Source organism: Neolamprologus brichardi, chromosome 12, assembly GCF_056152115.1.
Source record: "Neolamprologus brichardi isolate AB-2024 chromosome 12, ASM5615211v1, whole genome shotgun sequence".
Classification (NCBI taxonomy): Eukaryota; Metazoa; Chordata; class Actinopteri; order Cichliformes; family Cichlidae; genus Neolamprologus; species Neolamprologus brichardi.
This window is the reverse complement of record NC_142115.1, coordinates 26,200,392-26,225,108: the sequence shown is the minus strand read 5'-3', so window position 1 is coordinate 26,225,108 and position 24,717 is coordinate 26,200,392. Positions and strand designations below refer to the sequence as shown.

The 24,717-nt window shown below is 42.4% G+C and overlaps 1 protein-coding gene and 1 pseudogene across 2 annotated transcripts in view; one reads left to right on the top strand and one right to left on the bottom strand.

Annotated features, from left to right (window-relative positions):
• Positions 1-24,717, top strand: part of sh2b3 (SH2B adaptor protein 3) — a 63,969-nt gene that overhangs the window by 23,751 nt on the left and 15,501 nt on the right. The window lies entirely within an intron of this gene.
• Positions 20,488-22,798, bottom strand: LOC148100246 (uncharacterized; annotated as a pseudogene).

The following is a 24,717-nucleotide window of genomic DNA, read 5'->3' as shown; positions in this document are numbered from 1 at the left end:
AATACGCTCTCTCTTAATGTGTGTGCGTGCGTGCGTACGTGAGTGTGTGTGTGTGTGTGTGTGATCTTGGAAGGCAGATAGATAAGGGCCTGAGAATGACCTTAAAAGGAAGGAGAGCTGTGGACTAGCATTCTCACATTTAATGTACACATGAAAAACTTGTGCATTAATGCCCTTAACAGTTATTTAAACACACCAAGCTGGAATGCGTTGAGGTTGCTATTAGTACAGTTTCCCTATACTGAATGAAAATTGGGGTTTTTCACATCTGTAGGCAATGTGTCAGTGTGTGAGCATGCACGCCTGCACACATCACACATATCTTGGCTGCACAGAACATAATAATCCATGAGCAAAGTACGCATGCATTTTTATTTATATCTTTATGTGTGAGAAACAGAAGTAATATCAGTGAGCTCATTTAGCACAAAGGCGCAAGCTGCATGGAAACTGATAATGAATTTGCGTGAGAAAGCAGCAGGCAACAGCGCAGTTGTCGGTTGCTCAGTATTAGCCTGAAAAGGCAATAAACCAGTAAGATGATACCCCGTAAGATTTTATGCAACACATTACGTTGTCTTTGAGTATTGCCCGTTTAGTAGGTTGACTTTAAAAGCAAAAACATGCTAAAGGCAACAGTCAGCTAGGTTACTTCTGGAAAAGATGCAGTCGCTTTTCAGCCAAGTCCTAACAAATGTCTGTTTTGTCCTATAATTATAGTTAAAACTGAGGGCAGTTTCACTTCTGCATAATCTGAAGTGTTAGCCCATATTTAGGCCTGAAATAGATTTGAAGCATGCAGCTGCTATAGGTACTGTGTGGAAGATTAAAGCCTCGATTACACCGTGAGTACACTTGGGTCCGTACGGGCCTGAGTGACATCAATTCTGTGATCAGACGATGAAGGTGAGGGTACACGCAGATGTCTGCCTATCAGCCTGTTTACATTACAGTGCATGTGCACCCCAGTAGTCGACTTGAGAGAATGACTTCTCAGCTCTTGGGACTCCATCAGTGTCCATGTCTGCAGCATGGAGTATAATCAAGGAAAAGTGAGATCCCAGAAGTGCAGTTTTAAGGAACTGATCTGTGAATGCAGTTTATCTGATGGCAACACAATAAAGAACATTTTTTATCACATCATTTTATATCTCTGTACAGCTGTGGGAGTTTCCTCGGTGATTGCAAAGTTAATATATTATACTGTTTTAATATTCTACAGAAAAATAATGTCAAATATTGGTCATAAATTGCACACATTTATAGTAGAGTTGAAACACTTTACTGGGTTTCATATTAAAATTGATGAGTAACATAGAATGTGCATTTTTAGTGTTTAAAAAAAGGGCAACAAGAGAGATAATATATCTCTATATCTTTATCCTTCCATCATCAGCAGCTTGTCAAAATTAATAACTTGGTTTCATGTTTAAAGTATATCACAGCATCTGATCTCCTTCTTCAGATGGTTATCATACTGTGAAAATGTTATAACCTATCATCCTCTAACCTAACAGTGCACTAAAATTACGATAGCGTTCTAGTTAAGGAACTTAACGCAACTTTCTGTTGCTGGTTTCTCCTGCTTAGTTTGCTTGCTTTGGTCAAATTAGTAGCACTAGCATAATTGCTTTCATTTTTTAGGCTTGCAGGCTGCTGCTTGCTGAACCACCACTGTCTGTGTGAACTATGTGAGTCACTGATGTCTCATCTAATGTGCACTCAAGTCCTGCCCAGTGTGTACTGGGATAGACTCCAGCACCCCCGCAATGTTAGTTGGATGAACTGCAGTTCTTCAAATGGCCACTTGAGGCATGCTCCAAAAAGCAAAATGTCCAACCATCGATTATTAACTGCCTTGAACAAATAACAATTCTGGTTTCTGTGGATGGCTTCCCCCTTTCTAAAGACCTCTATAGGGGTGAATTTTTATGTGTGACTTGTCCAACATGAGACCGGAATAGGGGGCGTGGCTACTTGGAATCCTAGGTGTGCAAACAAATTACTAACAGAGTGGCTTGAAAAGGCAGAGTTAAAATGACACCATAGTGGCTACGTCCAATTTTTACACTGCTGCCAATTTAGAGTCAGTTAGCCTATTAGCCTTGTCTTAGGTCCATAGGAATAAGTCAAGTCTTTTATTTGTGAGGGTACACATAGCTGTGAAATTTTCTATAGTGTAAAAAAACAAAGTTAAGACAATGTAACTCTTGATATATTGCAGAAGTGAAAATTGTTATGTCAGCTGAAAAGAGAAGCAGTCTCCAAATTCTCATTTCTCCTCGGTATTCAACGCTGGAACTTCATGTTACAAGTGAATTTAAATTATTTATTGTGATGAAGTGTTTTATTGTGAGGTTTTGTGTGTATGTTTGACATAATTCGTTTAGCTTTTCTTTGCTTTGACTGTTTCTGTACCGCTAAGGCTGTTTATTCAATAGCGATTCCTACTTTTCCTTTTATCTGATGTTCAGTAGTCAAGGTTACAGACAAGGTTTGTGTCTTGCCAGGAAAATCGTGACTCTGTCTTCCAGAGAGAGTTCCCACAGACTGCTACAGTCTGATATGTTTCCTCAGACCTCCTGTAGACTTTATCTTAATCATACGCCTCTCATCTCATCCCATCTCATCTCAGCTGCGCATATGTGCGTGCTTGTCCATTCGCATGTGTTTGTTCCAGCTCTTCTAATCTTTCCCACATGCTCTTGTTTCATGCTTGTGTGTACATGTGCATGCATGATGTATATTGTTGATTTTCGAGCAGGTCCTTCGCTGTCTTAGTTTGTTTGTATATTTGCACACATACTTTTATGTATGTGAGCATGTATCGTACAAGCTTCTTTTTTGCCTCCCATTTAATATGTCATGCTTTATCATGAAGCTGCAGCAAAAAGTCTGAAATAGAACTTTCAAAAATGGATCTTCTGAGTCAAACATGGATTTTTACCACAACGATCAACAGAATCAAATGCTTTCTTATATGCATTAGATGCTGTTTTCTTTGAGTGAACATTCACTGCTTTTTTTCCCCTCTGCACTTTCTTACTGACAGTAAGAGAGGAGTTTGCAGCATCAGTGGAAAATAGTTTTCAAAGAGACTCTGGTGTCCATCTGTTCTGTGTTACTTGTTGTAATTCAGTCTCTCATATGGCAACATGCAGCGTTAATTTGGCTTGGCTCGTTGCATACCACAACTAAAGCCCTAAACACATGGGCCCCAGTCAGCTGTCCGAGAAACAGAATGAAACCAGGCGAGAGAGACGCAGGAAACACAACAGGAGGAGACATGAGAAAGACAGACTGACGGTTAGGCTGAAATCAAAAAAATATCAGAATTTATCAAAGTTAATTTTCCCTCGTGAAAAGTCTTCTCTAGTTTTGCCCATTTTATCCATATCGAATCATTTAAAAATGCATGTTTTCTCACATTGAGACTTGCATATTTTTAAAAGTTTGCCTCTGTGGTTTCTGCTGCTAAGCCGGCACAATCAAAGTGAATCAAATTTTATTTGTGCTGTTCCAAGCTTTTGCAAATGGCATTTCAAAGGCTCAACATCAGTGTGTTTTACCATAAATAATGTCCTACTTCGTGAGGATCACATGCACAGTGCTGAGGCTTTACTGGAACTACAATATTTCTCTGCTACAAACCCTTTTTTTATGTTTCCAGTATGCGGATGACATCGGATGACTACTTGTTTACACTAATTTAGAAACAAAGTCGATTTCAGCTTTCTCAGAAAATGCAAACCAGACTTAAGCACATCAGTAAAGAAATAGATTGATTACATGATCTAGAAAAATCTTTAGGTTTTATGTATTCTAGTAAACTGAATAAGTTTGGGTTTGGGAGTGGTGGTTAGGAAAAAAAAGACTGCCTGTAAGACATTACCAAGCTGTGATTGTATAACAATAATGTTTTTCCATTGTCTGGCCAAAGATTTAGTCAGTCGATTCTCAAATCAAATAGCAGATTAATCAATAATGAAATATTACCCTAGCAAAGTGAAATGCAATATGTCTTTTCTTCCAAGAGAAGCACAATGATCAGTCTGTCACCGTTCACAACAGTATTTAGAACAGCAGAGATTGTCTCTCTTCAGAAATAGTTTCCTTCTTACTCAGAACTGTCTTCATATCTCACCCACAAAGTTGTATCTTTTCTGCTTTCCAGGGATCGAGTTTCATGAAATCTTCAAATGATGCCTTCAAGTAACTGAGTCATGTAATATGTGTGGGTGCGCTTGCATTTTTGACTATTCACCAAAGGTGCGCTTACCGCATGTATTTAGGTGCAAACTTTCAGGTAACAAATCCATTTGGTGGATTGAGACAGATGAAACGGACTCAAGACTAAACGTTCGTGTTCGTGTTTGTGTTTGTGACGTTAAAGGCAACAAGGTTGGAAGAGGACAAAGGTTCTTCTCACATGCCTCAACTCGTCCTCGCTTCCTCTAATTTTACATCATCTGATCTCATCCAGTCCACAGGGATCTGAGGGATGTTTTGAAAGAAAGAAATTAGGATAGTTAGAGCTCTGCAAAGACCTTAAACATCTAGCCAGTTGGCTTTGAGCATGTGTGGTTGGTTGGAATAATAAATGTTTTGAAATGTAATGGCCGCCCATAGTGACTCTGAAGTGAAGGAAAAACAGGTCTGTTTTGCTGGATGAGTTTATTGATGTCTTTCTTTTCTTTAATAAGAGTTGTATGCGGCGCTACTGTGGATTTGATTGGAGGGTTATATAGAGATTAGAGCAGGATTTTTAAAATGGCTTCAAGTAAAAGTGGGGGAAAAAAGATAGTCATAAGTTTTCGGCTTACATTACGTTCTGTCTGTGACCATTCGGGTAGATGATTGATGGCTGGCCTTTGTGCGGGTGAGAGTGTGAAAGACGGCAAACCCACACATTCTCAGGTTACTAAGTGAATAATGCCATGAAGTTGTGGTCAAAGGTTTATATACCCACATCATGGGCATGAATGTCGTGGTAATTTTTGGGCTCTTAATGATTTATGCGATCTATTCTTTTTTGCTTGTACAGCATCAATAACAGCTCTAAAAAACAAACATTGGGTGCACAAGTTTGAAATTATTTTACTAAAAGGAGGATGCCACTATAGCTCAATTGAGTGCACTGGAGACTTCTAAACTAAAGGCTAGAATCTGTATTTCTGGCTAAACGATCGGTGCCATTCCCCACATTGTCTCCCTACTTATCTGTGCACTGTCATGTCAAACAAAGGCTAAAATGTCCAACTGTTAATATTTAAAAAAATGTATAAAATAAAGTAGAGTTGAAAAAAATACCCAGGTAGCCTGCCCAAAAGTTATTTTTGATGGAAAACTGGATTTCTATTGCTTTTTTTCCTCTGGCAATATTCAAAGATTCTTTATTTTGAAGGCACAGATTGATTTGCTGAAGTTGTATTTACTTTAGATGTCCCATTTTTTTGTTGGCTTTGTTGTTTGGTCTTTGCCAGTCTCTAACACTACATTTTGTGTTTTGCGTAACTGTTTTCCATTCATGTACCAAACCAGCAGCCAACACTTCAACAAAATCCAACTTCATGAAGTTTTCAACTTTCATTAATTACTGAAACTGCTTTAGAGGCGGGTCAGTTGATTTTGGTGTTGAATTTGAGTCATATGTTTATTTTTTTAATAATTTATATTAAAACGGGAAGAAAGTAAATGTTAAAATAACCACCCAAAGCACAACTCTACATAATTCAACAGGCTAAAGCCTCCACAAGGGCTGAATATTTCTACTTCAGCTCTTGCTGACCAAATGAAGTCTTGCTGGTTATCCCTACCTAAAAACAAACATTTCACAAAGCACCTGGACTTAACATCAGATGCATTAAAAGCAGCTGACAGAGGCTGGAAGCTTCAGCAAGTTATGTGGATCGGTTATTATATGACATCACCTGGAGGTCCTGTGTGGAGCTTATTGAAATCAGTTTCTTGTGGAGTTTCAAAGAGTTGGATTTAAAGGTTTGCTGGCAAGGTGAGGTGCTGAATTATGGCTGAGTTCACTAGTGTTGAAAGTAAAGTCATGGGAAAGTGCAGTGAAGTGCTTGGACAAAACTAGTCACAAAATTGCCTCTGTATGCTGTCACAGTGGGAGCCGAAGTGGCAGTGCTATGAAGTGATACAGCAGGAGCATGAATTACTGAGCATAATAAGCACGAAAGATTTCAAGTACATAGCCTGGTGATTAGAAAGTGAAACGTGAGCACGGGTAGCTTGCTAGTGTCAGTGTTAGTCATTCTTTACCAGAATGTCTCATTAGGCCATTTTTTCTGTGTGATTAAACATAAGAGCTCCATTTGCCGGTGCTGGATTTCAGACAATTCCCCGTCCAGAGTCTTTTTTTATATATATAATTTTAGATTTTGCGTCTTAATTAAAAAGTCTTCACAGACCAGTCTTGCATGAAAGTAGGCTTGAGGGATTAAGACTGAGTAGAAAACCAGTGTTCAGTAAGAACTGGCAGTAATGACTTCTGTCAGGAGCACATGAGGACTCATAGAAATCTTGCCAAGTACAAGCCCACAAATTTCCAAGAAAAGCACTTGGTGTTGATATATCTCAAGGCTTCAAAGGAGTAAAACCTCTCATAGGTTCTAGACTACAGACAATAGATCACTGGCAAACGTTCCTCTTCTTCAACTTGCCTCAACCGATCTAGATATGGGCAGAAAAAACAAAGGCACTTTTTAACCTTTAATTCTTTTCGCTCTGCATTGATGTCCTGTGATATGAATTATGTACAGATTTGTGATGGAAACACTCTTTAAGTTTATGTACCGGATCCATCTCAGTTGACATGTTTATATGAACCTGTCTACCCACACACTTCACAGCAGGAAGGAACAGCTGATCCTGTTTCCAGGGATGGCCATGACTTTCAAATATATTAGTCATTAAATTATGAAAACAAAAATGGGATCACTTATGCAAGTATTTTTCATTTTAAATTAGCAACTTTTCATCTTCTGCCAATGCTTTGGATGATGTAAGGCGTTTCTTCTGCCAGAAAGTGGCAGTAATGCACTTACACGCTGTTTGAAAACCAATATTAAACAACCAAAATAGAGGATGGATGTGTTACTACCTACCAGGCGGCAGGTAAAGCAAGTGTGCTGCAGTGAGATTAGTACAAACAGAAGAAAGAAACAGCTCAAAAAGCCCTTAAGGAAAAAAAATTAACAAAATCGAGGTGCAGTGTATACAGCTGCAAGCAAAATTAGCACGTTTCACATCATTTTACTGCTATTTGTGGAAGAATAGTCAAATAGTTCCTGGCTACTAACAATCAAATAGCATCTTTGCTTTAATTTCATATTTCTAGTACAGATGGATTACATATTAATGGGAATCCTGAACCCTTGCGAGGAGATGCTGGCTTAGTTTAAGGAAGGCTAAATCAATACAGAGTTGTTCTGAAATATTTCTAGAAAGCCCTCGTTCACAGGGCCAAAGAGTCACCGAATGGTTTGAGTACTGTGTGCATGACAATTGTGCTATGACCTTTGTAGTCCGCTTTGAGAGATTAGGCCTGTATTCTGACACTGCCTTCCACCTTCATCACCAAACCACCAAATGAGGGAATAGCTTACAAACATCGCTCCATCAGACTTTAGACTAGAAGAATCACCGGCCATAACTTTATTATGGTCATTTCTCCTTTAATTTGTCATTCAGCTTTAGTTATATGGAACGAGCACCGGCTATGTTTTCATTCGAGCGTTGCACTTTCAATAACATTTTAAGAAAATCTCCTGAAAACAATGCAGATTAATGTTTCCATCCACTGTTATGAGGAGTTGGTTTGTTAAACAGCTGGCTGCACTAATTCTCCAGCTGCCTGCCATTAAATTACAACAAGATGATATAATTAACAGGGAAATAGTTTAAGCCCACAAGCCATGGCAAACAATATGAACTCTTTCACCAAACTTTTGCATTAGTGTTTGTTTTGCATATTGATTTGAGGAGCATTGTGATGGCCTCATCTGTCCACACAGATCAGATGTTTCCATCTGCAGCTTGTTTTCATTTATTCAGTGCAGAACAGCCTTCAGTGAACATCTGAGTTATGTTTCAGTGTTTCCATAACTTTGTCATTAACAGTATCCGTAAGAGAGGATGAATGGAAACCCAGAAAAATAACTTTGTAAGACCTGCGCAGAAAAATAGCCAGGAACTATTAGGAAATTGACCTAATTTTTCAGACAGGTTTCAAGAAAAAAGTCAAAAATATGCCTCCTAAAACCACAAAACCAAACACATTTGTGCCTTTGGATGCTTGTCAAATAATAACCACATAATTTTCTGTAATTTTTTCCCACTATTCCTTGGTCTTTGGTAGAGGTCACCCATTACCATGAAGCCATTAAGCTGCAATCTAGAAAGTACAGCTTGAGTCTAACAGACTTGTGTACCATCTGACTTGTGCAATGCATTTTACTAATGCATAGCAGTTATTCCTCCACATAGTTTTGCAGCATTTTTAAAAAGCCCAGAGTGAATATCTGCAATTAGAAAAGAAGCCAGCTAAGCAGCACCGACACTGGACTGACTCCTTTGAGGAGGATGTAGGCAAGTAGAAGTTGTAAAAGATCTCATGGCAGGTCAAGATTTTACTTCCAATAGGTTTTCCAGCAAAACGGGATTCGCTTTCACCGGGAACTCTGGTTTCTCCTGTCATCGTAAAATATGCAGCCTGTCAGGGGGATTCTTAATCTCACGAGTTATATTTCCTGGTTGAATAAAAGTTAACCTCACGAGCAGCTTGTAGGTTGTACCTGCAAAGAAAACAATCAGGGCTACCTTTCATAGCCTGCTCACTCTGTGACTGGAAAGGTTTAATAGTAAAGAAATTGATGCCATTTTAAATACTTGAATTAATCTTCTTTTTTTAAATTGAGGCTCAAAAGGTTGCTTTTTAATACCTAAAAGAACATTGTAAAGCTGAGCTGAGATATGGTGAAAACAAGAAAAAGTTCATGGCAGCGGGCAGCTTGTCACATAATTTTTCTTTCTTTTTTCTTTTTTTTGTTTGCATTAAGTCTAAAGGAGCCCAACATATTTCTCATGCAGAGTGGAAAAGTTCTCTCTCTCCTCTCTCACAGTGCTGAAAATGCACGTGTTTGCCTGTGTGTATTTCAGTGTGACAAAAATGTAGAGAAACATCTAAAGGAAGTAGAGTGGTTAGAGTCATGTGGTCAAGATGTTTGTCAGATCTCTTGCTGTGTCTTTCTAGTTCTCTCTTCTTCTGCACAAGGTCCTCTCATGCTGCGTTTATATGTCTTTGCTTGTGTCAAAGAAAACTGCATATGTGTGACTCATGAAATGGCTACTATTTATTTGTTCATGCATTTTAAATGTGTTTTTTCCCCCCCTCGTGTTATAAGCTCTTTGTTGGCCTCTGTTTTGTGTGTGTGTGTGCAACCTACAACCACAGTGCCAGCGCACATGACCTTGCTGAGTGGCGTGTGGAAAGCCCCCAAGCTGTGCAGCACCCTCACCCATCAGTTTTTTTTGGCCTTTATTCATCTTCTTCATCAGATCCATGCAGACAGGAACACACTTTCACACCTGCACACTTTCACACTCACCTGCAAAGGCTATTGTATTACCAAGAACAATTATGTCACGGTTTGAGTAAGCAAAATCGCAGCGATATTAGGCATGTGCATTTATCGAAGGTGGTTTGTTGTCACGGAAATGAACTGCATAGCAGTCGGCAGAGGATGAAGTTCGTGTATAGTTGTTTTGCAAAATCAACTGGAAATGTTTAATGCAGCATGAGCATGAGCTGCAGACTAAGCACAGGCAGAAAGGGTTGCACAAAGACAAGGCTGACCCCTTTTGTTTGGCCTTCCTCCACCCAAAATCATAATGCTGAAATCCTCAGACAGGAATTCAAAGGTCACATATTGCATGCTCTGTGATTTCCTTTAATTTTCTTTAGTGCAGTGCACTCAGCAGAGCACATCCCTCAACCGACACCATGTTTGTGTACTGCTTTAGCCGTGGCAATGCTATGCTCTAACCTGTACCCCCTACTTTTATAGTGCTGGGATTTTTCTACATCTTTACATAAAGGCACAGTTGGAGCAGGTTTTTCCATGGTTGCCCTTTTCTTTTCTTTTTTTAGATCCACACAGTTGAAATGATTATGCAAAACTTTATTAAAATTTAGTCCAGAAAATATTAGAAACCATTATGTGTGAAAAATAAATATTATGACCTTAAAGAAGGACTTTCTTAGTCACGGGACTTTTTTGCATTATTTTTAGCTCAATGTATGCAATGATTTGGAGAATTTTGCCTGCTATATTTATTTTGCACTTTTCTAATAATACCAGTTTTTGAGCATTCACTTATCTGATTCCCACAAGGTCATTGTGAGAATCTGACATTTGCTAATTTTTCAGGTTGGCTGTGCTCTAAAATTGTTTCTCATTTACAAATTTTCTCAAGGCTGCAGACAAACTTCCTGTTCTTTAAATGTGGCTATTGAGGGCTTTTTGTTAGTTTTTCTCTTTTAGTGTGAAAATCTTATCATTTTCCATATTTGGTTTTACTGTAGAAACGAACATTTTGTGCAAACTCTGCAAAAAAAAAAAATTGCACACATTTTTTTTTTCTTCCAGCACCTTCAGCCATGTAAAGCAGTGGTTCACAGATGGACCAGATGTGCCTTGGTGGTATTATGGCAATAATAGATTATTACTGCATTATATTAGATTACTGAATCAGTATATTGCATGCACCCATTTGCCTTTTAGGAATTATGAGATGCATCACGGGCTTCTGATTGGTAAATAAGGGAGATCATGAATCACTTTATTTTGTGTAGCCAAACACCAATGCAGACACTCACCACTAGGGCTGTGCGATATGACGAAATATACCGGATGACAAAATTAAAACGTCTATCGTTTCATATTATACAGCATCTTTTGTTTCGTGGTGTCGCAAAATACACTGTTTACGGCAATATTTTTTCATCTTTTGGATGGTCACCACGTGGATGCAGACACAGAGAATACCAGTGAGGATGAGGCAGAACAAGGTAGCTCCAAACAGGAGGACCAGTCAAAACAAATCGAGGACCTTGTTCCTAAACGAGGGTAAACCTCTGTAGCATGGACATGGTTTGGCTATGAAAAGTCTGACATGGACCAGGAACCTTTTTTTAAAAAAATTTTTTAAACGGACCAGGAAACTGCACTATGCAAATTATGCCGCAAACCGGTCCCCACCACAGGCTCAAACACGAAAAACCTCCTCTATCACCTACGCAAGAATCACGTGAAAGAGTATGGAGAGAGTTTACGGATGAGAAGCAAAAAAGAACTGTCAGGTGTTCAAAATAAACCTTAGACTCAAATGGCAGCATGCCATGTTATAAATACTCAAAAAAAATAAAATAAAAATCGCGGCCATTACAACTTATATCTAAAAATATATAGTTTCCTGCATCGCTCAAAACACTCGACCCCAGTGCATAACACCCAGCTGAATACGCTTCACACACGTCGTGTTGCCCGAGATTCACAGAATTTACAGAAAATGCACTATTTTGTGATATATGTGTTAGACATGAGATTTTGTGTGTATATATGTATATATATATATATATATATATATATATATATTGACCAGGAATGTGAACGAGAGTCATACTAACTTAAACATTGTGCGATTCTCGTTAAAGAGGCTCTGTGAAACTAATCATTATTCTGAGAAAAACTTGGCCTGTTTCAAAAGACGAACTGAATCTGAATGATAAGCAACAAGTTTTTTGGATTGTGTAATATAGCAAAGAGGTGAGGTATATGTCAGATATACAAAGTTGCAACAGTACTGGGAAAAAAAGGCTGCAAATTAGCTGCTACTGCTACTGACATGTATTAATGGTACTTTAGAAATTGTTGCAAACCACTGCGCTAAACAACATCTTTGTTACTTCTACCTAAAGGAGCTTGAAGGCATGCGGGACTTTAATATAACTCAAATGTATTTTTCTCAGTTTTCCGAGGCTTGTGCAATTTGCTGATTAAACTATTTCATTAATAAGATTTATTTCCAAGTGTTATTTACTAACAAATTGTGGTATGTTTTCTAAGTATTCACACAGTAGAAAAAAAAAGTCCGTAAAAAGCACTAAAATTGTTCAAACAGTACTAAAAATGTTTCTATATCTGCATCTTTTCTGTGCAGTCTACAAACACATTCAGGGCACGTGTATTGGCACTAAGTTGTTAAATATTAATTGAGAAACTAATCTGCAGACTAATGACTTTTTTTGTCTCCTTCTCATTACAGTTTTTCTGTGAAGCATTAAATAGGCTGTAACAAGTCCATGCGTACTTTACCCTCTCCTCATCACACTTTTGTCTCTCCACTCGGCTTATCCTGAGGCACATCTCCAACCCTGCAGATCTCCCTCCTCCCGATTCTTTCTGGACTACACTTCCCACTAGAGAGCCAAACACAACTAACAATTATTCATTATCTACCCCTCTGAATTTCACCTCAGAAAGTCTGGGACTCATTCTTTTTTTTTCTTTTTTAAATCTTGTTGCAAACTGATATGATTTGTTAAATGAGCTGTAGCTTATAAACATTTAGAGCTTTCTCTGGTCCCAGCAAGACAGGAGTGATTAGTGCGGCTTGTGTCTGGGTCAAAGTTAAAGTTGAGTTTAATTTGTTATTTTAGGATTTGCACACAGTTTTAAAACAGAAAACAAAAATGCACAGCAGAAAGGGAGTGAAGAAAAATGTGCTTCATGCTGGAGAGGACTACACGTTTCTCCATAAATATGAACAGTTACTGGACCCAACACACCCTTAACTGACCATCACAAGTACACACACACACCCATAACTGACACAAGTACACATGTGGGCTAGTAGATCCTACACAAACAAGCAATTTTCAATTCAGAGCTGCATGAATTTGGTGCCTTTTTGTTTTTTTGTTTGTTTTTTTGTTTTTTTACAAATTTGTCCTCAGCCAGTAAAAAGCATAAACAGCATCGCGCTGCAAATAACGACACAACTACATGCATAGTTTATGGAAGACTAAGAGCTGTGGGCCAGCTTTTCATTGATATTTCATAGTCTGTTAGATTTCCAAAATGATACATCTCTTAACTTCTTTACTGAGAAAAGCGTGTCATGCAGGTGTGAAAATATTTTTGCAAGATTTTGCTCATTGATGCAAAACTGAATCAGTTAAAGTACTTGGAAACTCAGCTGCAGCAAAGCCCATGTAAGCGTGCACAGTTTCACGTTCAGCTCACCACTACACCCAATCGCATAATCTATTTTCTGCTTCTCAGTAAGCACATTTCACCATCGGAGCAAAGTCTCCAAAAAGGTACTGCTTGGGAAAATTCATCTTGAATGGATTATTTTGTATTTACGCGATAAAGAGATTTAAGTTGGTCCCACTGGAACAGCGGTTAGGGCAATGACCTGGTAACAACTATTCACAGACATTGGTCTTTCCATAGAGAGTCTGGAAAAATATATTTCTATAGTTTATAGTTATTTTAAATACAGTTTTGGGGGGGCAAAAGGAAGATTCGTGGTTCGGTTTCCAGATCTTCCACTCTTTGTGTCTAAGCAAACCCCAAACTACCCTTGAGTGAGTCTGAGTGATGGATAAAAGCTCTTATCGCCTGTAGAATAAAGTGCTGTGTAAATCTGTGTGTATGTGTGTTTGGGTGAGTGTGGCTTTTAGTGTGAAAGCACTTGAAGTGGTTAAAAAAAGAAACAAAACAAAAGCGGTATATAAATATTGATCAATTTGCCATTTACCATAGTGACAGTAAAGAAATGGCTTTAAATAAGAAAGGGGACTCAGATTGGGATTTCTGTGACCCTGCTATATATCCCAGATTATAAGCAAGCCGTTCACACAAGTTTACACTGTAGGTTTTAGTGGAAAACCTGCAGAGATGATATTTATTCAGCTTAGTTTCACTTCATATTTTTTTCCATGACTATCCGTCAGTGGCTGCCCTGTGTTTAAGAACCACTTGTCGGCCCACTGAGACACCCCGAAAGTGGTGTCGCTGCCATGCATTTCTATTTAGGGTCATGAAGCCACTTTTGCCCTTTGGTTATCAATGCTGTGCAGGTCAGTTCGTGGTGCTTCAAGCTTAAAAAAGGATGATTAATTTCCAAAGAAAGATGTATTTCCAAAAACCTCTGTGCCGCAAAGTATTTCACAAACCTCTCTGTCAGATGTTATTATTGGGAGCTTGTCTTTGGTCGAAAGCAGCCCCAATACAAACCGTGCACATTTTCGGTAGAAGAAAGATCCAATGAAAACTCTCAGTGGGTCTGAGGATTATCTTGAGTAACTGATACGTGATTTCTGTTTCAGTTGAGGTTTTAAAAAGTTGGCTTTTTTGTCAGACGCACAAGAAAATGAAATGCCATATCCCTCTGCTGTGTTTCAGCGATGACAGAAGTGTCACTGGTGAATATCTCACCATTAAAGTGCTGCTGAGGGGTTTAAAAAATGCAGAAATGGGGAAAATGCTTCTCTGTGATTTGCATAAACACTGGCAGAATAAAGGCACATTATACAGCTATGCATGACCTATAACTGACAAACAGTTACTCAGAAGTGTTGACTTGTTTATATCATGTTATAGTATATTCTCATGGCTCAAAGGCTTTAGGTTTTTTAAGCCTGTGTGTAAAAATGCATGTTGATAAGTTATGTTGTAACTCTCTGACTTTTCAAGCTCGCTGTCACAGGAGTCGTGTTTTCACAAACTCAGAAAGATGTTGCTCCTTTCTTCTTTTTTTCTGCTCTGTCAGACTTACTAATTGGTCTTCACTCGTGTGCAAAACTGCAGCTAATTCATTTACGAGGAACTGCCCTAGGTTCTGTGAATCTTTAGTGCGCTGTCTTAACTTCATATTTGCTTATATATCAGTATTTCTGAGAACTAAGCAAGGAGGGCAGCGCACAGTGAAGTGACACATTTATTCATTACAGAAGGCTACGTCTCTGACAGCTTCTGACAGGTTTCCAAGAACACAGTCATCACATCAGTGTTGGTAACCCCACAAGTAGTGCTAAGTGTGTGTGCGTTTCCCACATCCTCCATGATGCCACAGATAGAGCTGATAGTGAATGTGATCAGCTCTAGTGATCTCCTGCTGCATGAACTCCACCTATATGCACAGCTAGTCTGCGCAGAGGTGACTGTACTGAGTTATTCTCAGTGACGTGAATGTTTTTAAAGCTAAACTAAAGTAAACTAAACTTCAATGCCTGTAGTGATGATTAATTTTAAAGTTGCATTTTTAGCACAGCTGCTTTAAAAAATTTTGCACAAATCTCAAAATGCTACTGCTGCCAGAGTTAAATTCAAACATGATTCAGTTTGCATGAATGTTTTATTTTGTGATTACAGCTGCTCTCTGTCTATGTAATCCTCGGCAGGGACCTAAAGTTCTTATCGTGTTTTGGATCTGTTTTCTTTGCAAGCTAAAAGAGACCTCGTCAAAGAAAAAAGCTGGAGTTAGCTGGGGTTTAGAAAGTCTATTTCTGTCCCACCAGCTATGGAGGGCAAACTCAGGAGTGTTTATCTGCATGACACACGCAACAGGTGCTAGAATCAAGCAGCAGAGTGGAAAAACAATGCCAGCTGCAGCTGTATGTGTTCATAAAGTCGTTAAAAAGGGAACAATTTTTTCTGTACAAACATACCAGGAATTTGTGTACAGTAGCCAAGGTTCAGGCGGCGCAGTAAGCTATTCATCTTAGATTATAAACACAATCCTGTAACATAAAATGTCCACTAAAAACATGCAGACAGGCACAAAGAGGAAGATTAAAGCTGGCCATTTTCTGTAGCTAATATCAACAGACCAAAGCCAGAATTAGTCTGTCTGCCCCAGTCTGCACAAAAGCATTTCTCATATGAAGTATTTGCGTTGTCATTAAATGTCAACCATGCAAATGAACACAAGACATGTGTGTAGCTTCCTGAAATTACTAAAATAAACATTGCTTGCATGTAGTTGACATGTCTAGTTATATCACAGATGCGCACATCTTTTCTCTCGTAGTTTAAAGCTAAAATAGTAGTTTTGTACTGTTTTCTTAAAGAAGGCCTGGATGCAGACGCTTAGTAGGTAGTGCAGGTAGTCTCTCTTTAAGCCAGCTTTCTGCTGATTGGCTGACCCTCGCAAACAGAAGATTGAGTAGTAGCTGGGCGAGGCTTCTATGCCCACAGAGATAACTGTATCAGGGATAGTCCCTGTCCCATCTGGCTCACAGGGGTTACTTTTATATAGGTTGACCTCATTCTCTGAAACGTGGGTCATTATAAACATTAGCTTTAATATGTCAGAACATTAGGAACAGCAAAATCATTTCTTTTTAATGTAAAAAAAAAAAATCACAACCAATTAGGTTTGGAAAGTTAGTTTGGATTTGTTTTGAATGCTTTTTATGGAAAAATATAATATCATTAGAAGAAAACTTGGCTGGTGTAGTTTCTTGATATATTTTGGAACAATAACACTCTGTTGCACAGAAGAATGGATCAGGTTTTGGATATAGGTCTCTGCTTGTTTAGTGAGATTATTTTACTGCTCTGTGTGAGTCCTTTTAAATGGAATATCAAAGACAAGAAAAGCACAAAACAAATCGTCAGTGATCCCGACGTCAAACCGGGGGAAGTACAGGCCGATGTGTTGGTTACTGTGATTGAGGTCATGACCTCCCATGCTTGAAGAGGGTCTGATGGGTGGTGCTCTAACCATTTAAGCTGTGTGTGTGTACGTGTGTGTGTGTGTGTGTGTGTGTGTGTGTGTGTGTGTGTGTGTGTGTGTGTGTAGGATAACTGTGCACATACAGTTTGCAGAATCTCTCCAGAGATCAGTTTGGTAACCCTGCAGAGTCTAAAGTCAGTGCAGCACACACACACACAATGCATGCACCCCAGACAGCGTTGGCTACGGTGACCCTCGGAGGGATAGAGGAATGTTGAGTGTCAGTCAGTTGCTGTGCCGACGGCCTTGAGAAAGGGACCCTGGGAAGATTGTTTTGGACTCCAAACATCCTGTGTGTCACCCGTTTGTGTGGGTGTGTGCGCACAGACTGTAGATCTGTTTGTGTGGGTGAGAGGTTGCATGGTTGCATCTGTTGTCGTGTCTCTGTTTGTTTGTGCGCTACTTTCACCAACTGTTTACACCTGCTGCCATGTGTGTAAACCAAGGTGAAAGAAGAGTCATTACAATGTCTGAAAATTACTTTGTCTTTGATTTTTTTTTTTTTTAATTTTTTAAAGAAAAGTTATTTTAATAGTAATTTATGATTGTATGGTGAAAATAATTCTTTTGGTACTTTAATGATGATATAAAAGTTAAAAAAGCAGCTCACACGTTATTAAAGCATCTGTGTTTGTACGAATATGACCTGTAGGATTTGGATTAAACACATAAAATAACCTATTTTAAAAAGTAATGCAAAAAGTACAAATATAATGAAAAATATAATAAAGGACAGATTTTCAACTGTGGGGTTGCTGTAGCTCAGGGTAGAGCAGCTTATCTACTGATTGGAAGGTAGGCTCCCCCTAGTATGCATCCCAAATATCCTTGGGCCAGATATTAACCCCAAGTTGCTCTCTGATGCATCCATCGGTATGAATGTGTGTGAATGGTAGTTAGTAAGCACTTAAAAGCATAGAAGACAGTGCTTGTGTGATTGGGTGAATGTGGCATGTTGTATACGGCACTTTGAGTACTCCGGGAGAGTAGAAAAGTACTATATAAGAATCAGTCCATTTACCATTTAACTGCTAAAGATGCTGAGTAAGAACTGAAAAAATACTTATCTTCAATCAAAAATCGTTCCAAAAGACTTTCATTACAGTCCATTGATATTTGGGTTTTATTTGGGGGGGGGGGGGGGGGGGGGGGGGGGGGGGCTGATGTAACCTATACAAGGCAGTTATTACAAACTCAAGTTCATTTTTAGGAATTCGCAGCCCAGGATGTAGGCTGTATTGTCACTGCTGCATATCAGTGTTTCATATTTGTCATATCTGTGTGACTGTGCGTATGTTTGAAGTTGAAACATAGTAGTGAAAGTTGACTCAAAATGAAAATTTGTGGTGTCGTATTATTACTGGCACTGATCACCATCAGCTTAATATTTCATAGTTGACATTCTCGTCCCAGAAAAACTGTATTATGAAAGGATTTACTTTAAATTGTCCTGCCATAATTGCTTTGATTATCAGATAAACTGTAATTTATTTAGTTAAAAAAATCAAAATGATGGATAAAACATGACTCAGAGAATGTCTTTAAACAGTCATATTCAATTTACGGTAATAAAAAGTGCCCCACAAAAAACAATCCTGCTGCTGGACTTGATTAAATTTGACATTTTGGTTCAATAAAAGTCATCATCTCGTATGTTCTTTCATCACCATCTGGATTTTAAACAGAAACGTATAACTTTTAGGCAAGTATCGTTCACGTGGGGATGTCAAAGCTTCAAAAGACAGTTTTGGTGGGTTTAATCCGTAATAATGTCTAATATATTTCAATAAAAGATAAATGATAACAGTAACGAGCCCGAACAAGCTGACACTGACAAAGTGTCACTGATAATGTTGAACGTTGTGAAATAAGATGATTTCCGGCCTCATTAAAAAGGGAAGTTTAATTCTGAGCTAAATTAGAATTAAGCTCAGATAGCATCACAGAGGCATGTGATTGGTCCCAAATTCGATCACCACCATGACAACAGCGCATGCAGCTTTGCGAGCACTCAGCAGCATGTAGCCGCCCTTTAACGCGGGCCAGAGGATCCACGCAACCAGTCCGGTATCAGTGTATATATGTTGTGTTTTACTGGTAAAACTTGAGCTTCTTTCTCTTGACTGTTTAAACTACCCACAATCAGATTGGATGCATCAATAATTTACAGAAAGTTGTCCTAAATAATTGCTAAAATAGTGAAAGTGGCAGTGTGCTGCAGCCTTGCGTTCTTCCGCAGTTGCAGGGTGAGGAACAGGCCATAGCCTCAAGGTCTGCTGGCAAAACAATGCAGCGAGCTGTCGAGACAAAGAGGAGCAGTAATTTAAGACATAAATGAAAAGCTTTCCCGTGGGCGCTATTGTATATTTACGCATTCAATGTACTCAGTCTCTAGGGTTACTTGCGTCTGGATGTGGAGGAGGCCGATGCCAGGCAGTAGTTGGTACAAGCATAGCTTTTGTGTGTTGATGTCTCTCTAGTAATGAATCAAGCTGTGTAGTTGCTCGCAGACCTCACAGACAGGGTTTGAAGTTTTTGTCTGGGAGGGGGAGAAAACAGCAGAAGTGAGAATGTGCTGCTGTGACTCACATTTAGCCCTGGTCGTGGACAATGCTTAACCGACATTTTTAATACTTTTTATTTGGTGCAAAACAAATTCAAACATATCAGGAACAGTAAACAGTTGGCAGTGTGCTGAGCAGCAGCTACAAAAGAGCACTATGTGTGTCTTTTTGTTGTTGTTGGGGTTTTTTAATGGTATCATATAGAGCAGCGGTGTTAAACATAAGGCTCGGGGGCCAGAATCAGCCCCACTGGACTGCTCTGGAAAATTAATTACACCAAACTACTAATTACACCAAAGCAATTAAGTAATGGATAAACAGTTAAATGATAACTTTTCAGCATTTACTGTATTAATTTGTGGGTTTTTTTACTGTGGGTTTACAGGACAGTCTGGCCAACTTTACACAGTTATAATTTTTTTGATGGTCCGGTCCATTTAATCAGAATAGTCAGTACTTTGTTTTAATGCTGTTGTTGCACATGTGGTTAATAAAGCCAGGCCCATTTTTAGACCTAATTCTTGCTAACATGGCTGTTGCTTATGTGTCACGGTCTGGCAGGCAGACCGTGGGGATATGGGGAATGAGGACCCAAAACGCAGACTCTGCGATGCCAACAGTGCTCTTTATTTACAGTGAAAAGCTGTAAACACAATAACACATCCCCGTGTGCTCCCGACTTCCACTCCGTGTCTTCTCCCAGTGTTTGTGCTCGTGTGTCCGCTCCCTCGTGCCAGTGCACTCTGTGTCTGCTGCCCTCTCGTCCAGCAATCCTTCCTGGGGAAATAGAGGCAGTAGTTAGTACCCACGGTTCACTTGGTGAGCTCACACTCACAAACAGACCAACAGGAGAACTGACGGGAAGTCTCACGAAATGATCCCGCGTCGGTGGGAGCTCCAAGACTCTCTTAAGTAGCTCCCCCGACGAGGCCTGATCAGGAGCAGGTGTGTGGCCAGTCCACCAGCAGGGCCACACCCACCCGGCCTGAAGGCGCCCGCAGACCGGCGCTCACAGAAACACATACACACATTCGCCAACAGGAAGAAGAGAGACAGCAACACCAAATATACATATAATATAGCCAGTCCATAGCTGCTCAGGGATCCTGGGTTGCTCAGACCCAGAACCCTGACAGTACCCCCCCTCTAAGGGTCGGCACCCGACGACCCAAAAGCAAAAACAAAACCACAGTACAACCAACCCAGGGCGGGCGGCGGGGGGTCCAGGACGGAGGGCCCCAAAACCTCTCCGCCAAACAGCCACCACAAAGTAACAAAAGAAAAACACAGTTCAACAGTCCAATCCCCCGGTCCAGTGGCAGCAAACACAGTTCTGGCGGCCGACCCGCAGGACGGCAAAACACGCGGGACCTGCTGTGGGTTAGGCAGTGGCGGTAAAACAGTTCAGGTGGCCTACCTCTAACCCCTTGATGGAAACGCAGCAGCTCCGGCGGCCTGCCACGGGTCCGGTGGCGGCGGCGAAACGGTTCTGGTGGCCTGCCACGGATCTGGCGGCGGCGGCGCTGCAACTCCAGCGGGCGGCCACGGGTCCGGCGGTGGCGTTGCTGCTGCGGCAGGCGGCTATGCGTCTGGCAGCCGCTGTGAAACGGTCTCGGCAGGCGGCCACGGGTCCGGTGACGACAGCGTGTCAGCTGCGGTGGGCTTCCACGGGTCTGGTAACGACAGCGTGGCAGCTGCGGTGGGCTTCCACGGGTCCGGTGGCGTGGCAGCTGTGGCGGGCGGCCACGGGTCCGGTGGCGGCTGAGCTGCTCCTCCGGCGGCTTGCCCCGGGTCCGGTGGCGGCTGAGCTGCTGCTCCGGTGACCTGCCCCGGGTCCGGCGGCGCTGCTCCGGTGAGCAACAGCGAGATGTGGTACATGGCCGATGACGCGCTGGTCGCTGACGTGGACGCGCTGGATGTGGACGGCGTGGAGGGCGCGCTAGACGTGGAGGTCCCTCCGGCAGCGGCGCTGGCTCCACCGGCTCGCTGAGCTGCTCCTCGGCTGGCAGCGGCGCTGGCTCCACCGGCTCGCTGAGCTGCTCCTCGGCTGGCAGCGGCGCTGGCTCCACCGGCTCGCTGAGCTGCTCCTCGGCTGGCAGCGGCGCTGGCTCCACCGGCTCGCTGAGCTGCTCCTCGGCTGGCAGCGGCGCTGGCTCCACCGGCTCGCTGAGCTGCTCCTCGGCTGGCAGCGGCGCTGGCTCCACCGGCTCGCTGAGCTGCTCCTCGGCTGGCAGCGGCGCTGGCTCCACCGGCTCGCTGAGCTGCTCCTCGGCTGGCAGCGGCGCTGGCTCCACCGGCTCGCTGAGCTGCTCCTCGGCTGGCAGCGGCGCTGGCTCCACCGGCTCGCTGAGCTGCTCCTCGGCTGGCAGCGGCGCTGGCTCCACCGGCTCGCTGAGCTGCTCCTCGGCTGGCAGCGGCGCTGGCTCCACCGGCTCGCTGAGCTGCTCCTCGGCTGGCAGCGGCGCTGGCTCCACCGGCTCGCTGAGCTGCTCCTCGGCTGGCAGCGGCGCTGGCTCCACCGGCTCGCTGAGCTGCTCCTCGGCTGGCAGCGGCGCTGGCTCCACCGGCTCGCTGAGCTGCTCCTCGGCTGGCAGCGGCGCTGGCTCCACCGGCTCGCTGAGCTGCTCCTCGGCTGGCAGCGGCGCTGGCTCCACCGGCTCGCTGAGCTGCTCCTCGGCTGGCAGCGGCGCTGGCTCCACCGGCTCGCTGAGCTGCTCCTCGGCTGGCAGCGGCGCTGGCTCCACCGGCTCGCTGAGCTGCTCCTCGGCTGGCAGCGGCGCTGGCTCCACCGGCTCGCTGAGCTGCTCCTCGGCTGGCAGCGTGAGCTCCTCCGGCTCGGGCTGAGCAGGTCCGGGTAGCGTCGTAGCAGGTGGCACTGCTACAGATGGTGAAGAGCTGAGCGGTGTGGAGATCGCCGAACGAGGAGACGCTAGCTGCACTGTTGGCTGGCTTACAGCAGCGTCGGCGGAGTCACCATCCACTAAAAACAAAGAAGGAAATGGGGTGAGAAATGAAAAAGTGTCCTTATTACTCTCCACAGCCGGCTCTTGAAATGTCCGGGAAGTCGGCTGCGGTGAGGAACGCCGGCGACGCGCACGTCGTTTCCGGGTAGACGTCGGGGCCGGCGTGTCAGGCTGTGCATCCACCAGCTGACCGGGCTGGCGAGCAGCCTGAGTAGGAGAGTGAAGGTGGAGAGTTGAGAGCAGGAAGTCCAGGACTACTGAATTGAGGGAGTCCACCAGCCAGGGGAATTTGGACAGAATCTCTTGCAGCCGCCTCTCCACGGCGTGACGCAAACCTTCCGCGGGCTTCTCCCACCACAACTCGCATAGGCGGTAGACCTTGTCCATCACCTCCCTCCTGAGCCTCTCCTCAGAGACCGCTGGGTCCATGCCTGGCGGGATCATTCTGTCACGGTCTGGCAGGCAGACCGTGGGGATATGGGGAATGAGGACCCAAAACGCAGACTCTGCGATGCCAACAGTGCTCTTTATTTACAGTGAAAAGCTGTAAACACAATAACACATCCCCGTGTGCTCCCGACTTCCACTCCGTGTCTTCTCCCAGTGTTTGTGCTCGTGTGTCCGCTCCCTCGTGCCAGTGCACTCTGTGTCTGCTGCCCTCTCGTCCAGCAATCCTTCCTGGGGAAATAGAGGCAGTAGTTAGTACCCACGGTTCACTTGGTGAGCTCACACTCACAAACAGACCAACAGGAGAACTGACGGGAAGTCTCACGAAATGATCCCGCGTCGGTGGGAGCTCCAAGACTCTCTTAAGTAGCTCCCCCGACGAGGCCTGATCAGGAGCAGGTGTGTGGCCAGTCCACCAGCAGGGCCACACCCACCCGGCCTGAAGGCGCCCGCAGACCGGCGCTCACAGAAACACATACACACATTCGCCAACAGGAAGAAGAGAGACAGCAACACCAAATATACATATAATATAGCCAGTCCATAGCTGCTCAGGGATCCTGGGTTGCTCAGACCCAGAACCCTGACATTATGGGAGTATTTTTAAAAATCTTGATGACACAACTTCATATATTTACGTCTACATCAGTCATTGTACATGTAGGTCAGTTGTGCTAGACATAGGCAGTACCTGTCTGAACATAGGTACCACCAAAAAAAAAAAAAAAACTTGCTTCTGTGATGCTGGTTCCTGCAGTATAAAGATACAAAATGTGGTAGTCTTGTTTAAAAAGTTATAGGAACAATAAAAATGTTTTTATGGGTAGAAAGCTGCTGTTTTTAGTCCGTTTGTATCCCTTACATGATCATTGTGCATCTTTTTGGGCAGGCTGCTGTTTCCTCATCTTCTCAACACTAATGTCCTCCATAAGTTACAAATGAAAGATAATTTTATATTGATAGAGAACTGAAACTAGAGTTTGAGACCATAAACTCATGAGGAAAGTATTTAAAAAGGTCACAAATCGATACTTTATGTTGTGATCGCAGTGTTGAATCTCTTCCTCATAGCATCTATGTCTGTGGTTGTCTTTTATATACGGTTTATGACACTAACAAGACTGCTGTGTTCTTTCCTTTGACTCTGCCGAGGGAGGGGCGGGGGTCACCACGGGTGAGCAGAAAGAAAAAGAGACCTAGACCTCTGCACTTCTTTGAGAGCTTTAAAACATTAACACTCACGCAGTTCGTAAATGCTCTGACTGTTTTCCCACATTACTCACCGGTTCTGTTGGAGATGGGTCCAGATTAAAAAATGAAAGAAAAAAAGCAAAGACTGCGCCTTGTGTGTGTGTGTGCGCGTGTGCGTGCGTACACTCTCCAGGGAGTATTACAGGCTGCAGCAGTTTGCAGTAATAGGAAATGCGCTGTGAGCTTGAACTTGCTCCCTCGATGAAGTTGATTCACAGAAATCAGGCCTGTTACGTTGTTGCTCAACCAGTCAGACATCTGCTGAATGTTTTTTCTTCTTCTGTTTTTTTCCCCCCTCCACAGACACACATGGTTCCTCAAAGATGCTCCTAGTCAGGCTCTCATTCATATTCACACAATAAATTCTTCTCAATGAGTCACTCTCTGCTCGAATGTTCACCAACACACACACCCAGAGTGAGAGTGACTGATAGCATTAGTTGTTGCACATCCGGTGCAGTTTTAACTTGCATTTGTAAATTAGGCTGCAGCTGCAGTTAATCTGCCTGTTGCTTTCTTGATTAACTGCATGCCGTGTTAAATGATAAAAAAAAAAAAAACAACGTACAAATGTCTCTCTTTTTCTGCTGCTTTTTTGGGGCTGCAGATGCTCAGACTCTAGTGCAAAGCTCAAATATAATCTCTTTTTAGATAATTTTAAGTAG